The sequence below is a fragment of the Pezoporus occidentalis genome, unplaced genomic scaffold (genome assembly GCF_034315485.1).
Source record: "Pezoporus occidentalis ecotype Australia unplaced genomic scaffold, CSIRO_AGI_Poc_V1 ctg82, whole genome shotgun sequence".
NCBI lineage: Eukaryota > Metazoa > Chordata > Aves > Psittaciformes > Psittacidae > Pezoporus > Pezoporus occidentalis.
The window spans coordinates 1,344,462-1,369,673 of record NW_026916181.1 but is presented as its reverse complement, the minus strand read 5'-3'; the positions used below and the strand labels follow the sequence as shown (position 1 = coordinate 1,369,673).

At 42.8% G+C, this 25,212-nt stretch overlaps 1 long non-coding RNA gene across 1 annotated transcript; it reads left to right on the top strand.

The window, feature by feature from the left end:
• The first annotated feature begins 297 nt into the window (after nucleotides 1-297).
• On the top strand, nucleotides 298-9,921 carry LOC134156129 (uncharacterized). The gene is made up of 3 exons (XR_009961829.1): nucleotides 298-519; nucleotides 1,053-1,120; nucleotides 7,462-9,921. It is a non-coding gene; the product is annotated as an uncharacterized LOC134156129 (long non-coding RNA).
• The last annotated feature ends 15,291 nt before the right edge of the window (nucleotides 9,922-25,212 follow it).

Genomic DNA, 25,212 nt, shown 5'->3' with positions numbered 1-25,212 from the left:
TTGTGTTGCAATACGAGTGTCAGGTTGCCCAGCAATGCCAGCCCATACAAGGAAGCAGACAGGTTCCTGCATTTGAAATGGCTTTGGGTACAAATAAGGGCTGTGTTCTGCAAGTAGTCCAGAGTCAATGAGAGATTTGGAGATCAAGGAGAAAGCATTAGTCTTTATGAGGTGAAATATTTAGTACCAGTATTTAAAGACTGAAATGTCTTTTTAAATATGGCTCCTAACTATTATTCACCCAGTGATTTATAGCTCAGTTCACTATGCAACAAGAAAGGTAGTTCTTGCTTTGACCAACTAAAGCAGCCCTTGAGTATCACTTGCTTCCTCCTCTCTTTACTTCTTTGTTTCTTATGTTGGACCTTCTTTTTTTATGTCCCTCATTGCAGTAAGTCCACGGTCCACATGGTTTCATGCCCACCTCTACAGCCATTACATCCACTGAAATCACAGGTGGAACAGTTAACATCAGTGTCACCTGCCAGGGCCTTCAACCTAAAATTTGGATAAGACATGGTAAGAGGGGATGATCTTTTAGAGAAAATGTTTCAGGGTCTCTTCAAATTTAGGCAATCATGACAGTAGTGGTTTGTTGAGAAGTTTATCACAGCAGCCAGAGACTATAAAAATATAAACCCAAAAGGTCTACGCTGTGGGGCTTGTAACAGCCCACAGTGAAAGCTTAGCCCATAGGAGGACTAGAAATACATGAATGGGACAAGGTAGAAGTGTTACCTGATAGTGCAGGTGGAAGGGTCCTGTGTTTTTACAGCTGGAGGACCAGCATGCTACGACTTTTCCCTGGGTTTGATACATAATTCAGATTTAGTAATTGCACAACTTCAATGTAGGGAGCATGGCTTCATTATGTTTTCTTAAGACCTATCTTTGATGTCAGAGTAAGAGTCTTCCGGGACTAGACCAGAACATTAAAGCAGGGGAAAGGATTTTCTCTGTTCATGCATATGAAAGCAGATTTTGCTGAAGGTTAAGTGTGAATTTTGAGTTATGCATTTTTCTGAGCATGTTGTTCCCATCTCATCCCCCAGCTTGTTCCAGGCAGTGTTAATTCCCACATCCTGGGAACATTAGGTCAATTGTTTGTCAAATTACCCAGGTGAGTTCACACTTGCAATGAGCTCCATTTCACCGGAGGCTGAAAATGGGGTCCTGGCAGGCCTTTGCTATTCCCTATATTTATCCACCCAGGCATCGTTCACTGTAATGCTTTCCTTTGCAAGAGTTGAGCAACCCACCACAAATTCTTGGGAAAGACTGACCTCTTCTGGGAAGCTGAAATGCAGCTTCTCAGGGAACCTGAAACCAGCCATTGTGCCCTGGAATTTCCCCCAGGCATTTTGGGCAGCAAACTCTTGGCATTAGCTGCTAAACATTTTCAATTCTTTTTCTAGAGATGCTTTCTTAGAAATGCTTTTTGCTTGCTAGCTCTTTAAGCCACAAAGGTTTGCAGACTTGCACTAGCTAATTTTATATTCTCCCTCACATCCCTCATGATTATTTTCAAGTTCAGTGAGGTTTTCTCAACCCGTTCAACTGTATCCTCCTCCTTTCTGCTTCTTTCCTAATATTTCAGCCCTTTTCCTGGTTCTCGGCATTGGTCATAATCCCAAAGTCATAGATTCACAGGTTGGAAGGGATCTCAAGGGTTACCTGGTCCAGTCTTTCTAGGAAAGCATGACTCAGACTAGATGCTCCAACATCCTGTCCATATGAATCCTAAAAGTGTCCAGTGTTGGTGAGTCCACCACTTCACTGGGGAGATTATTCCAGTGGCTGGTTGTTCTCACGGTGAAAAATTTGGAATCTCCCCAGGAATAACTTGTGCCCAGTATCCCTCATTTTTCTCATGTGACTCCTTTTAAAAAGGGAGACTCCATCTTATTCATAGCCACACTTTAAATACTGGAAAAGTCATAGGTGTTTCTATTAAAATGATCAATCCTTTTACCTTGTTGACACTTTATTACCTTCAACTTCTGAGATTCCAGCACTAATTGCATTACGTTACCCAGACCTGAACCAAGGTGTAAACACAGGTCCTTGAAATAATATGATAGTTTAGTTAATAGGTACAATGGTCTTCCACTTGGTTAGAGTGCTAGACTGTGCTGTATGGTGATGTGCCAATGTTATTTATTTATTCCCTGGTACCTTGAGCCATTGCTTCACTCCTCTAGGTAACACAGGGCACAGTGACCTCCCCCCAGATATTTGTAGAGGGTTTCAGATGGCCAGAAAACCGTCCTGAGTGTAGCTTGATAGTATGGTGCCAACATGCAATCTGCTAATTAAGAGGTAGCATGTCAAGCTGCTGATAATCTCTTTTGTCTTTCCTTCAGCATATTCATGCTAGAGCACCTTCCCATAGCTTGGTATCAGCAGCACCAATATACCAAGTTCTACTTCAGCCTCAGAGGTGAGAGGCCTGCCAGAGGTGGCTGGATGAAGATGAGCAGTTGGGGTTACACGCCCTGTGATGTTTTTCTCTTGTTCCCCAGAAGTGCGTCAGGACAGCCTGAGCTAGGATGTAGCTGGAGGATGCCATGGGTTTTGTGTGCATGTCATTAATGCCCAGGCCACACCAATGGCTATTAATTGTCCTTACCGGCCACATCTGTGGCATCCACCTCAGGTCAGACTGATCAGGAGCAGGAGCTTGAGTTTTTATCCAGCTCCTGAGCTAAGGGGTTGGGGGTCTGCAGATGGTCAGGGTGATTAAGGTCCCTTGGTTCATTCACAGCCTTGAAACGTGTGTCATATGTTTCAAGCAGTGATTTTTAAGTAAGATGCAGTCTCTTTGAAGATCTGACTTTACAGGCTTGGCCATCAGAATCATAATCATAGAATTATTAAGGCTGGAAAATACCTTTAAGATCATCAAGTCCCACTTGGTGATGGATTCACCAGTGTTGGTGAGTCCTGGAATGTCACACTGATGTTACCTCTTTCAACACTGGTAAGTCCAACTGGTGAACTCAACTGGGGAACCTCATGCTGCCAAGTGTTAAAAGGATGTCTGAAAGTGAAGGAGTTCCCTGAGTTTGAAGAGCCACCCAATTTTTGCACTCCAGTATAACGAACAGTAGCTTTCTAATTGCTATGTAAATTCTCAGTCATAGCTTAGACAACTTTACACTTCAGCAACTTTTAAGAGCCTAGCTTTGACATGTCTGCTCTGTTTCATTGTCCTTCTTAAAATCTGTATAGGGACATAAGAGTCTGGTTCTGGTGTCCACTCCCTCTTATGCTGTGAGCAGTGCCAGCACTTGCAGAGGAGACTTTGGAAAAATCTGTGACTGCTAAGGCTTGACCCAGGTCTTTCATAGATAAAGATTGTGTCAAACTTGAGGTTAAATAAAACCTTTTAATACATTCATATTTGTCATCACATTTAGTGATGGAGTGACAGGTAATAGTCCAGTGTTACATTCCTGTGTTAGTGGTCTCCATGGTGGACTTCTATTGTGTGTGGGAAAGCATTTCCTTTCACCAGGTTTTAATTTCACTGTCTTTCTATCTATGCTGACTGTATCACCAAGGTGTCTTTGCCATAGGTCAACATGCTAGTGGTGTCTATGTATGCACAGACAGGCCAATATGGTCCTGTCCAAGGGAGCTCACTCATTACTCCAGCTTCAGCTCCCACATCCATTGAGAAGACCATTAGCTTCAATTGGTATTTTTGGCCACATGAGGAGTTATCACCCACTGAAATCGAAAGTCAGAGAGAGAGGGGACTTTGCAGTTCACTTAAGATGAATAAGAGGATACTGAACTGCCCAGTCTAGTCTGTATGATCCACATCCTCCAGGAGCTCAGTGAATGCCAGTAGCATTTGATAAAGACCCTCAGAGGTCACAGGGGATGGGATGGGATAAGTGAAATGCAGTATTTGCTCGTATGGAGAGCAAACATCCAAGCAAAGCAATTCTTTCCAGGCCAGCATTATTGATATGAAAACCACAGAACTTAATTAAAACTGAATGTAATTAAAGCCAGATGCAAGAAAGATTTTATTTTTTTTTTTCCCCTGCATACCATATTGTAGACTCATAGCATGACTCACGGGAAGAGTGCAGTAAGTCAAGGTGACTGGGAACATTCAAGGAGCGATTATCTGGAATCATTAGTGGAGCTGGTGGGCGACAGCTGTAAACTGGGAATAGGTCTTGATGAGGTGCATGGCCTTTAACTCCTCTGGCATGTAATGAGTGCTGTAAATCTCCCTGTTACAGGCAGTGGTGATGTGGGTGTATTCAGTCAGCAGCCTTGCTTTAATCTCTTTGTGACATCAAAAGAAGAGGAGGGGGACCCTTGCTCCAGGACCTGAGTGACTTGAGCTTCCTGAAATGGCTGAAACTATTCACTTTCATGTGGGAATTCTGTGCAGTATTTTGAAGGCTGAAAACTCAAATTCAGGTCTGAAAAGCTTTTGTATGAACTTTGAGGAACTGCATGGGTTTCCAGGGATTTACACCTCTCAGAGCAGAGCCTGGAGTTTTATATCTAAAATCCCTGAGCTTGTCCACAGCTATTTTCTTTCCTTTCTGTGTATGTATGAGTGTTTCACAGAACAGACGATATTCGTATTACACCATAATACTCACCTGGCCTGTGGTGATTCAGGTATGAAACCCAGGGTTAGGACTACCTCTGTACAATGAGTCCTCTTCCAGGTCCTGAAAGTGAGTTGTAATATAAACTGTGGCAACGTATCTTTTCTCTGTGCTTCAGTGTCCCTTACTACAAAATAGGGGCTGCTCATGTTCTCCAGAAGGTGGTGAGCTGTGAAAACTAATTAGGACTTGATTAATTTCACCTAATATTAAATTAATATTTACCTAATATTAAATTAAACAACTGAGGGAAGAAATGTTAGGTGGTATGAAGCAGCCAGGAGGTTATAGCTACTCTGAGTCAGGAATTGTTCACAGACACTTCACAGCCTACCTCCCCCAGGTGTCATGGCTGAACTATATCTTCATTCTTGAAAATGCAAGTTTAGGTGATTGTACAATCATTTCCTAACTCATTTCATTCCAAATTAATTGGATTCATTTCTGCAGCTAGACATAACTTACTTCTCAGGAACAGCTAAACATTCCAACCCAGTGCCATCCACTGGGTTGGAAACAAGATTTTCCACTTGCCATAGAGAATTTTAACAGTTAAAAATCAAAAATCTGAAACCTTCTGGCATTTCCCAGCTCTCCTGAACAACTATCCCTGAACATGCCTGGTGTAACAGTTCCTGATTCTGGCAGCAAGATCACTTTTATGCTGCGAAGAGATTGCCTACAAATCATTGGCTTTAAATGGACCGCGTCTCTGAGAGGAATTTCCACAGCTTTTCTGGGCACCAATCACATGGTTATTAGCCATCTGCAAATCCATACAGATTATGAGCTCACCACCTTGCCGGGCTATCTTGTATTGCAACTGATTAAATTTCAGACTCAGTTTTTCCCACTTCTGGAGTTGTACACATTCCCTAGTGACTATCTCCATTAGCGATAAACCAAAGGTTCAGTTTTGTGTCTCCACGTGTTTTCTTCCTGTTCCAAAGTCTGCCAGATTTAAGCCAATTTAAATGCTTCTCTGTCCTTTCACATCTGTTAAATATCGTGTAACCCCAATGTTTCCCTGATACTGACTTCTATGCTAAAACTCAAATACAAAGTTGCAGTTAAATCTTATTCCTCCAAATTTTGGATGCAACTTTTCCATCTGATCTTTTTCAGTTTATATATATGCCTCTTTATCAAAATGGGTGAATGCTTTTGCATAAACACACTAAATACAGATGGTCACTCTTAAGCAAGCTTTGCATTTTCTTCAAGGAAAAAAAAAAGTCTTCTCTTGGTAGGCAGTTTTCTGAATACTCCCAGACATTAACATAAATGCTTTTCAAAGTTCATATTATTTTCAAGCTCCCTCAATTTGCAGGCTAAATATGTTTTTTGGAGGCTTTTTTTTTTTTAACTTGGTTCTCCCTAGCTGGCTCACATTGCAATCATTTTTCTTTCTGCAAAGCTTGAGGCTCTTTGATCTGTAAGTCTCTTTCATAAAGTCCTGGATGCTTTCATGTTCCATGAGTTGCACCATTATTTCTTCCTTGAAGAACAAGCCACAGTTTCCCATTTGGGACATTAGAACTCACTGCCAGTGCCAACACTGATGTTCCTGGCACAGGAAATTAGCCAATATTTAAGATTTTGAGAAATAAGCATCAGGTATTGCAAGGATGAGATCTGTGAATTTACAGTGACTGCAGCTAAGATTACATTTCCCAGAAGGTGGCAGGAAAAGGTTCTTTTTCACAATTTAAAATCTGTCTAGATAGCAAAAATGTTTTCTTATTTCTATTTTTTGTTTTTTCTCAATTTCATATGAACAGCACAGGGTTTTTCTCTGTCTCCTTGGCATTCCTAAATACGCATCTGCATTTATAATTTCACCCAAACAAACCTTTCAATTGCTATGGCTAAAGTTCCAGCTTAACAAGTAGGGTCTGAAAATTCCATATTTTACCCTTTAAGAAATTTAATGGATATTCTTTTGCATTTATCCCAAAAGCTAGGTACGCTTCCCTAAAAATATTTTAACACTACGACAATGTCTGGCATAATTTAGCTGTTAGACCAAATATGTGAGCCTGACAAGTCCACACAGCTAAAACTGGAGGTCCTGCTCCTGTCTTTCTTTCTTGCCTCAAGGAGAAGAAGCACACTGTGCTTTGCTCGCGCAAAGCTGCAAATGCAGTTTTCTGTATTCTGCAGTTACATTGTTTTAGCCCTCTCAGGTTAAGAAGTCATAAGATTGTCTTTAAAATCATTAACATTTTCATCGACAAAAAGTTAAGACTTTGGTCTTTGATGGTAGCATTTTTGAGACTTTCTTGGCAATTACATGAGCTGGGAATATGCTCCTTGCTTCCAATGAAATCTGAGGTTTTCCTCAAATTGCCAGATCCCAAGAGCTGTGATTTTCATAGAAAAGAAAAAGAACAGAAAGAAACATAAAATACTTGAAAACTTCTGCTTAGGACTAAGCATTTGTGTTTATTGCATGCTTGCTTTGTTGTCTCCAATCTGGTTTGAATTCTGAATGTTTGAAGTGTTTAAACATTTGCTTGTCTAGGGACATATGGTACCACTGATTTCTAAGAGAATGCTGAAAACTTCACAAAGTTACGCACATGCTTAGAAATGCTTTGTTGGAACAAATATAAAGGAAAAAACTTTAGCATAAATTCTGCTGTCTGAAAAAGACTGTAGAATCATCCACTCTATGCCACCCACATGTCCATTGAAACTAAAACTTTTATTACTATTTTCCACTTTCTATTCTCTTTTTCCTCTGCCAAATTTGAAGAAAATTTTCCTTCTGCTTTTGTGCAAGTTTTGCTTATTTTCCTTCTTTTTTTTTTTTTGACAGGGTTAAACTTCAGGAGTTTTTATAGATTGAGCCCTGACCTCAGGAACATCCTCACCACCTTTTCATTCTAAGGAAACTGAAGCAAAAAGTCTCCCAGAAATAATGGTCTTCTTTCACCTAGCTAACAGAAGGGTTTGGATTAGGCCCAATCCCTGATGACAGTCATACTTCCACTAGCTGGTGAAGCTGTTAAATCAAGATTACTGGACTCAGCCACGCTAGCATGTTTGCAGCTCATGATCTCAGGAGCTTACTCATTTTTCAGTCCTACTTGTGGATGGATTAACTTTGGATGCTTGTTGAATGTGCAAAACATGAATTTGACAGTATGCCAAAGACTGTCTTTTCAGAAATATTGTCCTTCCCTTATACAATGGCTTGCTTGGCCTGCAGATTTTTTTTCTTTAACTACAAGCAATTGAAAAGGTTTTGGTAAACAATATAATGTTAAATATATTTAACAGTGTTGTATACTGCTTGGCAAAAGGGTTGCTTTCTTCTATCATGAATAATAAAAAGGATTGGGCTGCTGTTTCAGATGTGGTATGCATATGCCTGGAGAACTCCATTCTTGGTGACGATGTACTTCCAGCATTTTCCACATTCTGTCCTATGTGTTCCTACCTCTGCCCCATGTTGCCCAAAAGGATAGAAGAGCAGAGGTCTTAAAGCCTCACTGCATTTTTTCAGAAAAGGGACTCTGATATAGCATGTTCTGGTAAGAAAAGAAGACAGAAAGTGTGGCATCAGGAATTGAGAAAGATATGAAAGAATGCAAATTAGGGGAACTTCTCAGGTATGGAGGAAATATAATGTGTAAACATAACCTTAAAACTTGGAAGCCAACCTCTATCCAGCCAGAGACCTACTATGCAGCCACAAAGCTGAAGAAAGAAATGATTTACAGGTGATAATCTGATTAAACTCTCCACTGGCTGCACCTGAGATTATATCAGATTAAATCTCACATATTAGCAATTTGGGCATAGTCAGGCTTTTGTCCCTTCACCAAGGGGTCACTGCTCTAGGCATGAGGAAGTTTGAGGAAAGAACAGTTGTGCTTCTCATACTTCAAATGAACCTGATAGGTCTCAAGAAGAGTCTGACCTTTTCGGTCTTCAGCCACAAGGCTGGATGGTTGCACCAATTTTAATAAATTGATTGTGCCAAGGAATGTTCCCAGGCACTCAACTCCAACTAAATACTAGTAAAGTGTTAGAACAATCCATGGCACTGTTTTAGTCTTGGTCAACTATCACCTTCCCAAACCATTCCTGTAAACTCTGTGAATTTGTTGCAGGGACTGAACCCAAAGGCATTCAGGATGTGGCAACCCTCTTCTGGAGGTAAAAGCTTACTAGTGCAAATGCAGATCTTTCTATACCACAGCCTTAGGGACACAGAGCAGACAGACCTTGAAGCTTGGTTGTGACTGTTACAGCCGAACTGCCTCCAGAGGTTCAGGCAAAAGAACAACAGTGGAAAATAATACACCTCATCATAATTTATCTGTAATTAAATTAAAAGGTGAGCCTTTCTGCCTGCTCTGTTAATCTAATTAAAGTAGGCTGCTGAAATCAGTGGGAATAGATGCCAGTGCAGGTGTGACTGTGTGATGCAGACACATTGGAACAGGCCACTAGGCAAAAGAAAACACCACCTTTCCTCAGACCAGCACATCTCTGCCAAGCATTTCTGTTCATTGTGGGTCATACAACTAAACAAGATCTGAAAACCTTAATAGACAAGAATAAAATAAGATTTTGGATAAAGGCAACATGGAAGACCAAAAAGAAGGAAGGTTCTGCTTGTGAGGAATCATTTAAAACAATAGAACCATTCAGGATGAATTGCTGGGAGATAATAGAGGGCTATAAAGTTGTGAGGAGAAAAGAAAAAGTGAAAAGAAATTGACTGTTACTGGCTTTCTCCAGTGCCAGAATCAGGGGGAGTCAAATTAAATCATCATGTGGCATGTCCACAGAGTTTTGAAACTCTTTGTTACAAGAATCTGTGGATGCCTATAGTCATCATGATTCACAAAGCAGATTTACCTACAATTCTAAAACAAATACGCTACTTGTGGACATGAATTACTGGAAGTCAAGGCATTATTTGGAAGAAAAGCAATGCACACTTCTCCAGTTGTTGCATTCCTCCCTTTAGGAACCAGCTGATGTCCTAGGCAAGGAGGATCTTCTAGGTGGCCCAGTGTGGCCATTTCTATGGTCAGACATGGATTTGAGGAGAGAAACCCAATCCAGTAACTGACTGGGTAAATGAAATTCCAGTCACTGTCTCTGACTCCTTCTTCTTTCCACCCCACCAGTCATGAAGCTTCTCAGTCGTCCTTCATGCCCCCTGCTCCCTCACTTCCATCTTCAATATCTCTACAGTTAACTGACTCCATATGACAGAAGAAGCTCATAGGTGCAATCTTTGATTTTGCCTGTTACCCATGGGGGGGTTCTGGGGAAGAAAGTCCTTAGAACTACATCTGCTGCTGATAAATCATCTATCAGAGCCTTGACTCAGAAACTCATTCATAGAATCATAGAATCATGGAGTCATAGAATCATAGAATGGTTTAGGTTGGAAGAGACCTTAAAGATCATCTGGTTCCAACACCCTGTCACAGACAGGGACACCTTCCACCAGACCAGGTTGCTCCAAGCCCCATTCAACCTATCCTTGAACACTGCCAGGGATGGGGCAGCCACAGCTTCTCTGGGCAACCTGTGCCAGGGCCTCACCACCCTCACAGGGAAGAACTTCATAATATTTAACCTAAATCTCCCCTCTGTCAGTTTAAAGCCATTCCCCCTTGTCTTGTCCCTACCTGCCCTTATCAAAAACCCCTCTCCAGCTTTCTTGTCAGCCCCTTCAGGTACTGGAAGCTGCTCCAAGATCTGCTTGGAGCCTTCTCCAGGCTGAACAAGCCCAGCTGTCTCAGCCTGTCTTCATCAGAGAGGTGCTCCAGCCCTTGGATCATCTTTGTGGCCTCCTCTGGACTCATTGCAGCTCAGCATGGCACTTTCAGCAAACCCATCACCACTCCTGCCCTCATCACACTGCACTATTGTGGCCTTTCCTTGTTAAGGGACCCAAAGGGCCAGATGCATTACTTACTCCTGATGTGCATTAGATATGTGGCCTGGCATGATGCTATCTCTGCTCTGGAGAGGAAATTATCTGGTGATGGACCAAAGCTGAAGCAACCAGGGTACCCAGAGTGTTCCGGGCTGCTGTGTTGGGGTGGCTTTCCAGAGAACCACCACTCCCATTCCAGTTCCCATTCACTCGAGGTTCTCAATTTCTTGATCTGCAGAAAGGATAGAGGATATCTCATCTGCTGAAGAGCACAGGAGACCTCATCAGGGTCTGGGGTCTGTGAACAGCAGAACTGGGACCTCCCATGTTTGCTGTTGCCCATTCTGGATGTAGTTCGTCTTGGCAGCCTTAAGAGGAAAGGCTCCCTATTCCATTAGCTCTCCATCAAGCCATCCACCCTTCCATGCAAGGCTGTTTTATTTGGAAAACGTGACTACTTGTGGCAAACACTATTTACAATTTAATTTTCTGTTGTTGTTGTTCCGGCTGATGTGAAATCCTTGGCTTTACAATGTATGTTTAATAAAGTCTATTAAAAGTGTAAATATAGCAACTCCATTTTGGAATTTCTTCCTTTTCTTTTTTTTTTTTTTAATTGATTATTTCTTAGAGGTAAAACTTTTAATGCAATGGCAAAATATCAGGAGTAATTAGATTGGGGGGGGGGGGGGGGGGGAGTTGTTAATTTTTTTTTTTGAGAGCTATAAACCAGAAATGAAACAAAACTCACTTTATATTTGTAGAAAAGAGTGTGTGTGTGTTTATATATTTCTCTAATACTTGCCAGTTTTGCTCTTTTTTCTTGTTTTAAAGCACTACAAGCAATAACACTGAATGATAGAATCCTTTCTGTTTATTCTTGTTTTCCTTCCAATAACGAATAAGCTTGAAGGGCATTATTTTAACTAGGCTCTTGTAATCCTTTAACGGGGCTTGTTGAAAATAAAACCCTGCACTGCCAGACACCACACAGCAAAAAGCTGCTTAGTGCCAAACTCCTTGGCACTGGAAAGGCTGAGAATTGGCTGATTTTTTCTTCTGTGTTTTTCTACACACCTTCCTGGGTCCCAGAGAAGGTCAGGGTCCAAGCAATACCTGAAACTTGGTCCCTGTCCTCAAAGAGTGACACTTTGTGTTTCCCTTGATTTTTGATGCACTGCCTCCAGGATGGACTTGAACCTTAAGGAGGTTGGAAGCTCTCTGAGCTGTTGAAAAACAGAGGTGCCCTAGGTCTGATGGTCACAGAGAAACACATGAAAACACAAAGTCTAAAAGCTCCAAAACCTCAAACTTGTTATATAAAGAAGGTCTTAGAAAAGTTTAAGGCAATCTTGCTTTGCTTCTTTCCAGAAGAGAAAGGAGGATCTCACTCAGTCTCCAACTCCGGACTGCAGCTCAGCATTTTTCTGTTCAGTCCAACCTGGGGCAGGACATTTTGCCTTCATGTTTCAGCTTGCTCACAAAGTGTGTTACAGTTCCTCTTCTGTTCACGCTAACTAGCACTCACCAGAAGACATGTCACCCTGAGCCAGGAGTTGCTCCTAACAGACTATATGGATGTGGGTCTCCTGTTTGGGAATGTAGACAGAAAAGATAAGGTACCATAGGACTTAGAGCTAGATGAGCCCTTGGCTCCTTAATTTGCTGTATATAGTCCATGCTTTTACAGTATCTCCTTCTCCAGGCAAACTCAAAAGAAACATAGCTGCTTATGATTCAAAGAAACCAGTAGATATTTTCCACAACACTGCACCGGAGCATAAATGGATCCAGCCTCAGCAGGCTTTTCAAAAGGACATGAGATACTTGTCAAAAAGATATGAGATATAAGGTTGTAGGATATATGATACAGGAAGGAACAGATGAACTACAGATGAACAGTTTTTTTCTGAACTTTTCTATCAAAAAGATGCTTGGGAGTAAGTTACAGTGTCCCCCTGTTCCAGGCATCCTCCTTCCTTTTCCTGATTCTGCCCCCTGGACAGTCCTCCTGTCTTTCTAACAGATCCTTCTGCCCTTCACTACCTCTGACTAGCCTTGACTGACCCCACTATAAGCTTTGTCACTCTCAAGGCTACCTCATCTCTTCCTACTGCCCAGGTGTTCAGCAGACTTCACCTTGCAGAGCTAATGCTGCCCATTTCTCTTCTAATTTTAACAACAGTGTATTGCATTAGGAGATGTTCCTTTGGAAGGTTGTGTGTAGAAGTAGAGGCAAATGTTGCTCTTGAAACATGGAATCCCCTAGCATCTTTCTTCCAGGCTGATATCACACAATATGGAAATGGCTTGTTGGGTGAACAAGAATCTTCCCTTGGGAAAAGCCCATCAGATAATGGCTTCAAACTGGAAGATGGTAGATTTGGATTAGATCTGAGGAAGAAGTTCTTCCCTGTGAGGGTGGTGAGGCCCTGGCACAGGCTGCCCAGAGAAGCTGTGGCTGCCCCATCCCTGGCAGTGTTCAAGGCCAGGTTGGATGGGGCTTGGAGCAACCCGGTCTAGTGGAAGGTGTGCCTGCCCATGGCAGGGGGGTTGGAACTGGATGAGCTTTAAGGTGCCTTCCAACCTAAACCATTCTATGATTCTATGATCTCAAGCAATGAGATTTCAAGAACAGACTACACCCACAGAAAACCCAGCTAACCAGAAACATAACGAAAAGACAGAAACAGAAGGAAATAGGAACAGCTGGGCTTTAAAACCCCCCTTCCACCTGCCATCACTTTAAGAAACCCTAAAAATGCACTATTAAAAAACCCTTTGCACTTTTCCTGGCTCCATACAAGGGGCAGAGTGAGCACAGAGCATAGGACCTGTACCTTGGATCTCAGAGGTATCTGTAACTCCAAAGAACAACTGAACAGCTGCTGTATCGTCTTTCCATGCAGCACACTCACAGCCTGTTGCAGGTGGTGCTGGCCCTATGACAGGTCCCTGTCCTGAGGGAAAAAGGGACAATGGGGGAAAAAGCATATGCCTATGGAGTGGAAAGGTTAATTTGGTGAGGATAGTCCAAATAATTGCCAGGGAGAGGACATGGCACTTGCCTTTTCCTGCCTGTATGCCAAAGGAAGGTAGCTCTGGCACAGAGATACCAATGAGTTTTCTTCACCAGTGGTTGATGCCCAGCAGAGCAGCATTGACATTAAAGCTCCCTTTGGGCTCAGAAGGGAGAGAGGAACTTGGAGTAAAGCACTCAGAACAGCATACAACTTGTCTAATGACCCAGAAAAGCCAGATAAAACTTACTCTTACAGGGTTGTTAGACTTTCTACAACTCCTTGCCCTTTTGCTAGGAGTATTATTTCTGTCTGTAGCTGCTCTTAGTCCCATTGTAGCCACTCCTGGTCACAGCCACAAAATACGTAGCACAACAAAATGTGCAAGTTGGGCTAGAGGACTGCCCTCCCCACTCTGCCCCAAAATATACCCTGCGGCATCCACTCAGGATTTTCACTTCCAGTCTGCATATCTCATCCTCCCTGAGACAGTGTTTAAGATCCCCAGGGACTGGCCTAGGTCACATCTCAGGAAGCAAAAGAGATAACGTTGGCACCCTTGGTATGAATGCCCTGTTTTTTATCAGGTGAGTGAATGCCCAGGTTAGCCAGCAAAGCTCAAACTAATCTTCTCCAAGGACTGGTGAGATTTCAGTAATTAAAAGAACAGTGATGTTAGTGTTATAACAGTGAAAACACTGGGAAGGAAGAATGGCAGGGAGGAAAGAAGAACAACTCATCTTTAAATTTCACTGTCATTTCTTCTGGAGCTTTGGAGTTCATCAAGTTTTATCTGAATAAAAAAGGTTGCTAACAGTGTCCAATCAGGTGGCGACCCCTCAGTTGTTACTTTCTGGAAATCGGTAGAAATGATCAAATTAAGAAAAAGAATGGTTAAGAGCACCCACACAATGGACTTGCACTGGATTTTCTAGACTATTTTTCCTAACTGGAGGAATGTTTCCAGTATGGATTTGACCCTTCTTAACAGCTCTAATGGTAGCTAGCTGATCTGCTTCCTATGACCATGGGGGTTTGTCACCTCCAACATTTTGAACCTGAGCAAAAAGTCAAGCTGATACTTCTTTCTGGACCTCTAAAACCGAAGGAGAGGCGTCCCTGAGAGCTGGATGGAATCCTCATTAATCACATCACACAAATATCATGAGGGCTATTGAAAAAGCTTTTGCAAAATTGAGATAAGCTCCACTTATTGCTTCCATTTTGCCGGTGAGTTCATCAGAGTGCTCATATTTTCCACTGATGTCTGAAGAGCCTAGTGGGAAAAATGACAACCTGGAGGAGCTTCCTGCATGCACCTGGGAAAAACAAACCAAGTCTGGAGATAAGAGAAAGTAGGAGAACAGAGATAAGAAAAACAACCAAACACTCCTCCCTCCTCTATTTTTCCTCTCCATTTCCTTCTGGAGCAGCAGTTTACAGGGCTGTGCTCTCCAGCCTGCTCTTCAAGAGCAAGGTGATAAGCATTAGTTTCACTTCTTTTATTCATGTCAGCAAAGGGAGGTTTTCCACAACCCTATTGCTGAGCTGAAGGACAAGGATGGACACCCCTACAAAGAGCTGGGCATGTTGCTAAGGTCCTAGTAGTAATGGCTTACACACCTGGGCTTGAAGGTCCAAGGATCTGTCCCCAGTAGCAGCTTGCATCATCCATTATTGCCTTTGACTACTCAAAATGTCTGCCCCTGTAGTTCCTTGCCTGAGGGCAGCACTGTCCCAGTGCTGTGTTAAACAGCTGTTCTGTTCTATCCTGGTGTGAAAAGGTTTCTTTGAAAGGTTTTGTAAGTGCTTCTGGAAAGAACCACCCTGCAAATTCCAGTGTCTCACTGCACTACTTTGAAAATGATGCCATCCCTGAAGAAACCCGCTAAGCAAAAAAAGCATATTAGATACAGAAGACTCAGCCTCAACCTGTACATGAGATGGTGTTGGGAGGGTTGGGATCCAGCTTACAGGATGCAATATGTAAATGTAGATGTCTCCATGTAGGTATCAGTGAGTGCTGGGTGTCTCATCTCCCAGCCCAGACAAGGTAGACCTCCATGGTAAAATTCAGCTAGGAAAGCATAGGTGTGTAGAGCCATTGGAGATGCCCTCAGACAGTCACCTGGCCTCCAGCTCCCATTTCAGGGGAAAGCAGAGATGTGATCCCTCATCATCTCTACCCCATCAGGGAATCTGCTGAAATCACTCTGAGGCAGAGGTGGACCAAGATGTGAACCATGCTGCCTGAACTGGTGCTCCAACCCAATCTGCACAAGGTAGAACATCCCTCTTACTATAGACTGGACCTCAGAAGGTGGTGGGTAAGAACTGGCAGAGAAATGTCTCAGGCATTTCTACACCAGAAATATTCCGTCTGGTTGATTCCAAGCCAAAGTGATGAGGCGGATTGGCTCCTCCATCATCCAAATCTGCTCTCCCACCTGTTTGAAAATCATAACCTTTGGGGCTAGAAAGTGCAATGACAGCAAAATTGGCAAGTCCAGCTGTCTACAGGAGGGAGTAAACTTGGCATTCTTGCACATCTGGAAATGGAGCTGGGGAGGGGAAGGGAGAGCTGCCATGCATAAGGTCTGAAATTGATCACTCAACATATCATGCTACAGAATAATGAGGTTCCTACTAACAAAGATGAAAAAATAAAACCATGTCAGCTGCTTCACTTCAGAACAAAATATTTTCCCTAGGAGAGAGCTTGTAGCCTCATGAATTACCAAATCGCATTCTCACTTCTGTACAAGTGTGATTTAGTCCACTTACTAAACATACGATGGTATAAAACTGTCAGAATTAGACAAGAATAACAGCAAAGATGGCCTTATGATTAAAATGCTGGGAATTTTGCTTTGCTACAGATATTCTCTTTCTGGATGTTGGACTGCTTCTATCACTCTTACTATTGATACAAACACACACACAAAACCTTTTTTCCTCAAAATTTATAAAATAGATTAACTGGTTCTACCTTCCTTATGTAGACTGCTGTTCCTGTGAGGCAAGGAATGCCTTCAGAAGACAAATATCCTGATTCTGTTGTGTGCTGGATGAGGAGATCATTTTAATTCTGGTGACTTTTTCCTAGTTTTCAGAAAACTGAAATTTAAAGAGTATGTTTTCACAGACCAACACTTTTGCCTCAAGGAGCTCCTTCCAGGTATGCACAGGGCTAAAGATACAGAGAATTTGTAAGAGATCTAAAGACCACAGAAATACTGCTTAGCTGATGTGGTCTATACCACATTAGTTGTTTGAATACAGGTAGCTATTTGAGGTTCCCTGGGATATTACACTGGCTCTCCTACAGCCTCTAGACAGGAGCACAGCTATGCCATACGGTTTGCATAGATAACTCAGATACCCCGTGGTGCTTCAGGTGGTCCTGTACATCTTTACTTAGACAACTGGACCACACATTGGACTCCACTTACTGTGTTGAGGCTCAGTGTGGTTGTTCATGCCAAATGCCTAGGGTTCTTTTGATACCCTGGGGTAACAAAAAGGGCAAGCAGATGAGAGATGGGACCTATGGAAGCCTGCAGTGACCTCGTGAAACAGCAGCTACAGCCCTATGGTTCTGAAGTAGTCCTAAATCCTGATGCATAAGCATCCCTCTTACTATAGACTGGACCTCAAAAGGTGATGGGTAAGAACTAGCAAAGAAATGACCCAGGCATTTCTACCCCTCCAGAAATACTCCATCTGGCTAATTGGGTCCTAGGTGTCCAATCCTAACCATGAAGATATGAAGCCTTTTATATCTGGGGTTTTTAAATATTTGCTTTGGCTGTGCAAAACTCCTTTGCCTGATCTAAATCCCTGTTATTTTGCTACCAAGGAACACATCTTATCTGCTGAGTGTAGGTTCTCCTTATAAAAACTATTACACTTTAAGTCATGTTTAAATATCCACTGGGACAGAGAAAGAAAGTTCAACCCATTCAAAAGCTGAAGAGTTCAAACATACCCTAGGGTAGATCCTCTGCACATGAACTTCCACCTCCAGTGTACCCTCTGCTGTGCCTCAAAAGATGAACAAGCTGACATCAGCATGCCACTGTTGCTTTTTTTTGCTGAGTGTCCTAATGATTTAAGGTATAGATAAGGTAGTTTGGGTTTTGTTTTTGCAAGCACTGTGTATGTTTCTTCCCGTCTCTAGCCCCTCAGTCAAAACACATAATTTTGGAAACACTCAAAATTTCTTTTTTTTCCAAGACTTGCTCTTTTTTTTCATTATTATTATTCATTATTTTTTCACTTCATGCCAAAAAGATCCGTTGTTTTTGACCCAAGTTGATGTCATGATACTTTCTGAGTGAGAAAAAACTGTAATCTAGGAAAGGGCAGGGTCAGAAAGAGGGCAAATAAAGTACTACAAGAAAAACAATCCAAGGTTACTTTTGTGCATGTAGCACTGCTTCCAGCACACTGTCTATGGGAAATATATTATTGACATGGAATAACATGGGCACACAGTGAGGCCACAGTAAGGCATCACAATAAGTCATTTGCTCTTGTGGTGACCAAACTAGAGCAAACTGATGATCCATCTCACAGTGTAATATTTTGCTTAGCAAGCATTTTAACTCTTAGAAGAGTAATGAAGAGATGCAGCATTTGACCACTGGCTTTCATGTTTTACTCTTCCAGGGCAGCACTGGAGAAAGTAGTGGGAGCAAATTCGAGTGGGTTTTGTTCTAACCAGCAGCTTTGGTATGTGTTAAGTACTGAGAACTGCCGTGTTGCAGCAGTGGCCCAATTCTACTTGCTCCAGCGAACATTTTCAAGCATGTCTGACCCTCATTTCCCTCTCCTGCCTTCCACCTCTGCTGCCGCCATGGAGACATGAATGCAGCTTTACTGCATCTAGCACAGTGCACAGTCAGAGCAGGGTCTTAATAGCAAACAGGTACCAAGGAATTAATATTCCCCTCTGCAGATGTATCCCCAAAAAGTTGGCACAGCTGCTGCCGTCTGGAGGAGCACTGACTATTGAAGAAGCACATTTTTTTCTTCTGCTAATAAGACCCCAAGCCACAATTGAGCAATAGAGCAATTATGTTCTTTAAGATGAAATTCTGGCTCATGTGAAGGACTCTTAAAAAATCACTTTTTTTTTTTTTTGCTTTCCTGTGCTTTGCCAAAAATCCCATTGTGACCTCCTTTATTCTTTCCTGTTCTCAGTTAAGTGGAATGACAGCTCAAGGTCAAGGACAGAAAACAACATGATTAAAAGCTATGTAGAATAAAGTGGTAAGTTTTAAAAGACCAGAGATGAATGAAATGGAATTTCTTTGTCAAATACTAAATCATGACTGACCTCTAGTATCACTGTAACGGGGAGAGAGGAGGTGACAAAAAAAAAAAATCTAAATTTTTCTTTTTTTCCTTAATAACCTTAACAGATCAGGAGTTGTGAGGCTTGATCATAATTCTGCCTTTGACCAGTGCCAAACTTGGTCCAATGACACATTGTATTTGGTGCTGAACTTTGACTCTCTGTCTTAAAACGTGTTAAAACTTCAGTGCACAGCCTAAGGCGCTTGCCAGATCAGGTAGCAATCTACTTCAGCTCCATCTAACAGAGAGCAACTCTTTCAGTTCTCCTGAGGTTATTCATTCTGACCATGACTGATAGATTACATTTGTTCATGATGTCACGTTTCGGTCTGTGCTCTGGAACAAGCTGCCTAACAGACTCCTGGGAATGCACTAAAGCAGGGAAGAGGTGTAGCAGAGAGTTAAACAGCTCCTACAGATCACGACTGGTCACCTTTCACAGAGAAAGTATTACTGGAATTTAACCTTTAAAATCAGGAGAGGCCTAAGCTACATGCAAACAGAAATGGGTTTCATTTATAAAGGAAAAGTCAGAAGTTTGGTAGACATGAGCTCTAGCAATAATTAAATGAGGGCATCTTTCTTGGCTGGGAACAGCAATATGCTTGGAATGAGCCACTAATGAATGGCCAACTGACAGAAGCCAACAACAGGACAAACTACATAAAGAGCACAGCATTCAGCTTCACGTACAGACTCATGAAACCCTCATGCTCACTTTGTAGAACATTGAACAGACCAGCTAGGGTTTAATGTTCTATTACATTTAATTTGTCCATCATTTTCTCTCAGAAGGACCAGGCTCTGAAATTTGAAGGCTGATTTTGAGAATGATAATGTACCAGACAAGAAGTGCCAATGCTCTGCTGTAGAGTTTGATCAGGCAGTGCCAAAAAGGAGCTTGAGCAGACAACTTCTCTTTGGCGCCCTCAAGGTGACATGGAGTCAGGAATGAACTGAAACTGGTGCATCTACAGATTGACAAAAAGTTCTATCAGTGAGGAAGGGGTCTTGCCCTGGCAATGCCTGAACATCACAACATGCCCAACTAGTAATCTTATATAGAACTTGATGATCAGGAGAAGTCTCATATTGAACTGGACTGGACTGGACTGGAAAACCGGAGGACACTAGCAGAATGAAGTCACTAACAGAATAGAAATAATATCTACCACAGTGAGGTGGTGCATCTAGGGAGGGGAATATTGATCTGAAGTTCAGCCCACATGAAATGATGCAACACTGAATAGACCACAGAAGACTGGAGGTCAGGATCACAGCCCATTGACAGAATGCATACCTGTGTTCTCTGGGGCCACTGAAGACCTACATGATAAACAGGAATGGTGAAAAGGGCACTGAAGCTTATACTCAAGATTTCTGAACTGGAATGAGATCAGTTTATGGAAAGACTGTATTCAGTTCTGGGCCCTTCATCACAAGAGAGATACTGAGTTGCTGGAGCGGGTCCATAAAAGCTGGTGTAGGGTCTACAGCACAGGTCTTATGAGGAAAGGCTGAGGGAGCTGGCGTTGTTTAGTCTGGAGAAGAGATGGCTCAAGGGGGCCTTTATCTCTCTCTACAGCTACCTGAAGGGAGGGTGAAGAAAGAAGTTGGCTGGAGTCTTCTCCCAAGTAACAAGTGATAGGACAAGAGGAAATGACCTCAAGCTGCACCAGGGGAGGTTTAGACTGCATGTTAGGAAAAATTTCTTCACTAAAAGCGTAGTCAGGCATGGGAACAGGCTTCCCAGGAAGTGGTGGAATCACCATCCCTGGAAGTGTTTCAAAAACCATGTAGATGAGACTCTTAGTGACATAGCGTAGTGGTGGTCTTAACAGTCCTGGGGTAAAGGCTGGACTTGATGATCTTAAAGGTCTTTTCCAACCTACTTGATTCTGTGATTCTGTGAAATGAGTGTACAGGATGGGGTTGGAACATATGAAGAAAACTGTTCTGGCTTACAATCCTAAGGAACATTATGATACATATTTTTGGACCTTTTTTAAGTGGATCCAATTTAGCGGTGTTCATGGGATTGTCTCCTTTGAATATTGTATCAGACTTCTTTACAAAATGATTTCAGCTTTAGGAAGTTCCTAGCCGTTATTTATCCATGCAGAAAAGCTGTTGTTAATAGCTGAGGTTCCAGTGGGTGAAGCGTATCAGAGTTATATAGGACCAATAAAATTCTTACATGCAGCAGATGACTACTTTGCAGCTTTTAACATCTTCCACAGTCTACCCAAGGCTCTCTTACTTTCCTGGTGATTAGTTTTTTTTCTATCACCATATCGAGGCTGCCAGAAAAGAATAAAAAAATTTAAAAGGACAGAGAAAGACAAAAGGAGAGCAATATTAATGGATGGAAAACTACTAAAAACATTAGCAGGTGTTTACAATCAAATGGGGCCTAAACCTCCCAAGTTGCTTCTGCAAATTGCTTGACGTATTTTATAGGGAAATTTTGTGGGGTACAAAGCTTCAAAGTGATGGAGTTTTATGAGTGGGGTGGTTTTGGTTCAAGAGCTTTTTCGAAATGTATCCTTTTTGTTGGATAGGGTGTTTTCATTGTCTGCAGAAAGCATGTTTGACCATGTTCTGTGTTCAGTGGGAAGTTTTACTTTCTGCTGAACAATAAAACACTGTTCTCTATTATAAAACCTCTCTGATTTCCAGGAGCAATGACAATGAGATGGTCCCAAGAAAGAAAGGACAGCTTTCCATCTACCAAAAGCGTAGACGGAATTCAGTCTAGATCTACATATAGATTTAGGGAATAGTCAGAGAGCCTCTTGCAAATCTAGCTGCACCAGTTTTAAAAGCTATTTCATCTAGCTATGAATTATACCCTTACAGTGAAAGTAACTGTTGCAAACTGCCATGCCTGAAAGCTTGAACTGAGTAACTTTGCACTGAAGCAGATTGAAGTGTGCTCAGTTGGCCTGTTCCCTACTTGTCTGGTTAGATTCACAAGCATGACCTTCATGTGTCAGTGAGTTGTGGATGAGTATAGCTGCTCAAAATTGCCTGCCAGTCTGGTGTCTGGAGGGAGGAAAGGTGTCAGAGGGAGGAAAGAACAGATCATCTGCAGCAAAAGGAGATGAGAGGGCATGGACAGATATTCACCTTTTTTTCTCCATTGGTCCTTAAAACCATAAAATACTGGTGTAAATTGTCTTTTTCAGTTGTTTTACACCATGTCTCTCTACTGACTTCATCCTGGTCCCTCAAGCTGACACTGGCAGGAGCGATGCTCTCAGTATATAAACACCCCAAAAGGGGTGACTCTCTTTTTTTTTCTCCCACTTTTTTATTTTTTAATGCGTCATACAAGAATGCCTTTAATATGGTGCAGCCATGAAGTCATTACCCTGGGCATCAGCAATGCACTTGCTGATCCAACTGTATCCGATTATCACACCATAAAAAAGAGAATTCCTCAGGAATGGAGACTGACTACTGCTTCCCAAAACACATATATGTTGGGGGGAAACTGAAGGGTTCCCCTTCATGGGCCATGCACATCTATGCTTCACTTCAGAGCAGGCAAAACAAGACATGCAGCTAGGGAAGGAAAAAGAAAAAAGCAACAAGTGAGACTTCAGTCTTTGTTCTGTTTGCCTCTAACACTGTGCTCTCACTGCTGGTAATACAGCAATATTGGCTGGTGTCCTTAGAGCTGGGGTATCCCAAAGGACCAGCGTTAAATCCAAGGACATGCTCACTTACACAGATTTCCCATCAAGGTTTCACACAGCATCAGTGTTTAGCCAGGACTAACCTTCTACTAAACTGAACTGGAGCCTCTGTATTACCCTAATAAAGTAATTATTTATTTCTGAATTAGAAGAACGTATAATGGGGCACAAGGTCCTTCAAGCTGGGATTTGACGCAGAAAACTATTGCACTGTGTCTCTATGCACATCAGCCATCCTTCCATATTGTGGAGTTCAAAGCCATTCCTCCTTGTCCTATCCCTACAGGCCTTTGTCAAAAGTCCCTTTCCAGCATTCTCGTCAGCCCCTGTATGTGTGCTGGTGGGCTCCTGCTTTGACACCTAGCACAGGAGCAATCCCTGTTACATCCTTGAGTGCACAGTTGATGGGACGACAGATAGGATATCACTGGTGGGATGCATGTCACCTAGCTTCAGCTATCTCCAGATGGCGTAATCAGCCTAATTGACAACACATACAGAGATACCTACTGTCCTAGGGAACAAATCATGCTATATGTTTAGTAAGGAACCTGCTTAGTAAGGTTCCATGGGATATAGATGTAGAGGGCAGTGGGGCCCAAGGCTGCTGGTTAGTATTCAAGGATCACCTACTACAAGCTCAGGAGTGTTGCATCCCAACTAGAAGGAAGTCCAGCAAGAGGGCCAGGAGACCTCCTTGGGTGGATAAGAAGCTGATGAGGAAAATTTGAAGGAAAAAGAGGAAGCAAGGACAGGAGGCCTGGGAAGAATACAGGGATGTTGTTTCAGAAGCTAGGGACAAGGTTAAGAAAACTAAGGCCCAGTTAGAATTAAATTTGGGTAGGGATGTTAAGGATAACAGGAAGGGATTCTATAGGTACGTAGCGAATAAAAGACAGACTAGGGACAATATGGGCACTCTCTGGAAGCTATCAAGAGAACTGGCTACACTGGATTTGGAGAAGGCTGAGGTTCTGATGATTTCTTTGCCTTAGTCTTCACTGGCAAATGCTCAGACCACACCACACAAGTCTTGGAAGGCAGATGCAGGGACTGTGATAATGAAGACCTTAGGCCCATTGTAGGAGAGGATCTGGTTTGAGACCAACTTAAGAACCTGAACATATGCAAGCCCCTGGGGCCTGATGAAATCCATCCGCGGGTCCTGAAGGAGCTGGTGAATGAAGTTGCTAAGCCCCTGTCCATCATATTTGAGAAATCATGGCAGTCAGGTGAAGTTCCTGATCATTGGAAAAGGGGAAATATAGCCCCCATTTTCAAGAAGGGGAAAATGGATGACCCTGGGAATTACAGAGCAGTCAGTCTCACCTCTGTGCCTGGCAAAATCTTGGAGCAGATTCTTCTGGAAGGCATGCTAAGGCACATGAAAATCAACAAGGTGCTTGGTGACAGCCAGCATGGCTTCACTAAGGGGAAATCCTGCCTGACCAATCTGGTGACCTTCTATGATGGGGCTATGGCACCGATGGGATCGGTGTTGGGACTGGTCCTGTTCAACATCTTTGTCGGTGACATGGACAGTGGGATTGAGTGTGCCCTCAGCAAGTTTGCCGATGACACCAAGCTGTGTGGTTTGGTTGATACCCTGGAGGGAAGGAATGCCATCCAGAGGGACCTTGACACGCTTGTGAGGTGGGCTGATGCCAACCTCATGAAGTTTAACCATGCCAAGTGCAAGGTCCTACACCTGGGTTGGAGCAATCACAGGCACAGCTACAGGTTGGGCAGAGAAGAAATTCAGAGCGGCCCTGCAGAGAAGGACTTAGGGTGTTGGTTGATGAGAAAATGAACATGAGCTGGCTTCAGAGTGTGCTCACAGCCCAGAAAGCCAACCATATCCTGGGCTGCATTAAAAGCAGCGTGACCATCAGGTCGAAGGAGGTGATCCTGCCCCTCTACTCTGCTCTCGTGAGACCTCACTTGGAGTATTGTCTGCAGTTCTGGTGTCCTCAACATAAAAAGGACATGGAACTGTTGGAACAAGTCCAGAGGAGGACCACGAGGATGATCAGGGGGCTGGAGCACCTCCCGTATGAAGACAGGCTGAGGAAGTTGGGGCTGTTCAGCCTGGAGAAGAGAAGGCTGCATGGAGACCTCATAGCAACTTTCCAGTATCTGAAGGGGGCCTACAGGGATGCCGGGTATGGACTCTTCATTAGGGACTGTAGTGATAGGACAAGAGGTAATGTGTTAAAACTTAAACAGGGGAAAGTTAGATTGGACATAAGGAAGAAGTTCTTCACTGTAAGGGTGGAGAGGCACTGGAATGGGTTGCCCAGGGAAGTTGTGAATGCTCTGTCCCTGGCAGTGCTCCAGGCCAGGTTGGACAGAGCCTTGTGTGACATGGTTTAATGTGAAGTGCCCCTGCCCATGGCAAGGGGGTTGGAACAGATGATCTTAAGGTTCTTTCCAGCCCTAAGTATTCTACGATTCTATGATTCTACTCTGAAATCTGTTTTAAGGTGAGATAAATCACCCTTTGGCATTGCCCAGTTTCTCTTCATTGGGTGTAGATGTTTAAATTTGTAGATGGCCAACACAGAACTGGTGAACCCCAC